General features: G+C 41.6%; 1 protein-coding gene across 1 annotated transcript in view; it reads left to right on the forward strand.

Annotated features, from left to right (window-relative positions):
• The window catches only part of CTIF (cap binding complex dependent translation initiation factor), a 145,043-nt gene that overhangs the window by 24,435 nt on the left and 117,327 nt on the right, over positions 1 to 3,281 (forward strand). Inside the window, exon 2 of the mRNA XM_072416726.1 lies at positions 938 to 1,024. The gene's annotated coding sequence lies outside the window, so the exon portion shown is untranslated. The remainder of the gene's footprint in view (positions 1 to 937; positions 1,025 to 3,281) is intronic.

Genomic DNA, 3,281 nt, shown 5'->3' on the forward strand with positions numbered 1-3,281 from the left:
CCGACTGTACACACGGCAGATTTTCGCCCGATAATTGGCCGATACCGATTATCGGGCGAGAAAAATTTGCCGTGTGTACGCAGCTTATCGCAGCTCTGTCATCGTTATTAATATTATATGGTTTAAATGCAAGCAGTACCTGAGTTAGGCTGGGTACACACGTGCAATGATCGTGAAAAATCCTTTCCAACAATAAGAGAGTGCGCAATGCATGAACAAGCCATCCTGTTCTATGGAGGGGGGAGAACGACAGAGCGGCACCCCGCTGTGCTCACTCCCCTTCGCTTTCATTATGATCGTTCGTCGTCCATGGACAATGCTGTACACTTGTCATATTCTTGTCTGATTTCAGCCTTGAGGCGGTTATTAGACGAGAATCATCTGACGTGTGTACGTAACCTTTGGCATCCACACAATACAATTAATACAGCAAAAATAATACAAGCAGCTGGTCATGTATGTTGCACTACAATGGACATGCTGATAGGAAGAGAAAGCAGAGTAACGGAGCAGAGCAACTTTCAGAAGTGTTCTGTATGACGGGTCGACTTACAGGACACATAACAGGTTTAAATAGATGCCTGATGGGTCACCTTTGTTCTGCTGATGGGGAATCTCACACATAAAAAGCTGTACTAACTGTTACAGACTTTGTTCTCCCCCGATTCCTTTTTTTAATCTAGGTGGGAAGAAGCTGTAGGCGGGTGGCAGTCCCTGTATTGTGACCGAACTTTTCAATGGCCACCAAAAAAACAGGTTGGAGGTTACTGAAAAGTGCCGGGTGGTGCGTCTTACAGCCAAGTCCCTGGTGGTATTTGAACCTAGAAATGTGCTAATACACTTCCAACTTTGAGGGCTGCAAAATTGATAATTGCCGAGGCCAAAAAATAATAAAAAAAAGGTTTGATATTAAATTCGTGATTGTTGTGTTTTTCAGATATGCCAGAATCTTGGAGCTGCAGGATGGTCTAGGTGCGCTGCTCGTCCTGTTCATATCACCGCACATTCACTGACTGGGATAAAGGTAAGCGCTAAGCATTATTGGGGATCAGTTGGGAATTCCTTGTCATTTCTAATCCACCTAATCCAATCATGTCCTGCTGCTCTGATTGCCATCCTGTGGCATTTACTGTTTTAAGGCTGCAGGGGGTATCTCTACATTTATATTTATACGTTAGTGATGTGGGGTATCTCTACATTTATATTTATACATTACTGACCGGGGGGGATCAATACATTTATATTTATACTTATACGTTAGTAACGGGGGGTATCTATACATTTTATATTTATACATTAGTGACGGGGGGGGGGCGGCTATCTTTACATTTATAGTTTTATGTTGGGGGCAGGGGGTGTCTATACATTTATTTTTAGGGACGGGGGATATCTATATATTTACACGTTAGGGCCGGGGGTATCTATACATTTATAGTTATACATTAAAGATGAGACAATTATTGAACAAGAATCATCTGCAAAAGGGAGGAAGTAGAAAATACCATTGCAATGAACCTGGTGATCTGAAACAATTATCCATTCACCACTTTCCAGTGTTGCACACGGCCCCATGTCACCTGCATAAGGCACTTTGCAGTCTATCTGCTAGCTCGAGGGAATGTGGGCAGACTTGGATGATTTAGCTGGAGTAGTGTTTATTCAAAAATATTTGTTGATGTTTCGGAAAGCCAGTACCTTTATTTCTTGCAGTGAGCTGACAACTCTGCTGCACTGAAATCTCAAGCAGCATGGTCAACCGAGTCTGCATTCTTCCCTGCCTGTCTATGCAATCCTTCCCGCTTTGTGTACCCGGGAAAGGGGGAAACGTCCTGTAGTCCAGCAAGTAATACCTGGTCAGATCGCTCAGTAGGTATAGATGTGGTGACGTTGCAGTGTGTTTACTGCTTCCTCTTGCCAGGAGCCATTGCATGGTGGGAGACACTACATGGTAGCATCTACCTGCGACAACTCCAAAGGGAATAAACACTTGCACCGCAGTGCTGGATCCTAAAGGAAAAAAAGCCTTCAGCAAATTTGACAGCTGACAATAATAGTACCAGTTGCGGCTGTCCACTGTCAAATTGCTTGGGTATCAGCACTGTGGTGCAAGTGTTCGAGTGGCTGGCAAGGTCTCAGCTGCAGGGAGCAGCACAGGATTGCACGATTCGGAGCTAGGTCGGAATCTGCCGTAAGGAAGTTAGGAGCTCACCGGGTCAGTGGCAGATCATATGTGTGTGTGTATGTTGAGACATAAAAAATAAATATATATTTTGCAACAAGAAAACAGGAATCTATCCCTGAGTTTTAAAGATTTACTAAATATTTTTCCTCTGTCATACACATTAAGCCCCAATAGAAAAATGTTCTATTCTATTATAGATCTATTGCAGAACAGAAGCCTCTAACCCTCCAATAAATGTTTTCACTTCACTAAACAGTGAATGGGCCGATATAAATAACTGATCGCCCTCCCACTTAATCAGTGCTTTCTAACAATTGAAAGGCTCTTGTGTTCTTTTCCATTTACCTGGAAAAGAATAAATAAGGCCATTGCAGGGATTAACAAAACAAATCTCAACCTTCATCAATACCCGGCCTTGCTGGTCTATCTGTAAAACCATTCATGAATACTTGGTAGTAATTGTATCGCCTAGATTGTGTTTGTGGATTATGTGTCACAGCCAAACAACTCATGTTAATATTTAGTCATGTTTATTATTAGCATTGTGTACTCCTATTTCTGATATCTACTAAAGGAAGTAATGGGTTATTGTCTTCCTTTCTAATATAGGATCTCCCATAATATAAAAAACTTAATTTTAAAAAAATGTAAAAGGAGATATATATATTATTTATCCTACTTTCTGTGAACCCAAGCTGTATCATAGAACCATAATACAGAAGGACCTGTAATGTCACCAGAACAGCATTTATTCTGCAGAAAAAAAATATGTATGGGGGGTTTGTAGGGATCTTGCAGAAAAGGGTGCAGAATAAAGTATGTATGCGGGGTTTCTATGGAACTTGCAGAATAAAGTATGTATGGGGGGTTTGTAGGGATCTTCAAGAGAAGAGTGCAGAATAAAATTTGTATGGAGCTTGCAGAGAAGAGTGCAGATTAAAAGTATATATGGTGGGATTCTATAGAGCTTGCGGAATAAAATTATGTAAGGGGGGGGGGGCTTGTAGGGATCTTTAAGAGAAGAGTGCAGAATAAGGTATGTACGGGGGGTTTATATGTAGCTTGCAGAGAAGAATGCAGAATAAAGTATGTATGGGGG

The sequence above is a fragment of the Pyxicephalus adspersus genome, chromosome 6, assembly GCF_032062135.1.
Source record: "Pyxicephalus adspersus chromosome 6, UCB_Pads_2.0, whole genome shotgun sequence".
Taxonomy (NCBI): Eukaryota; Metazoa; Chordata; class Amphibia; order Anura; family Pyxicephalidae; genus Pyxicephalus; species Pyxicephalus adspersus.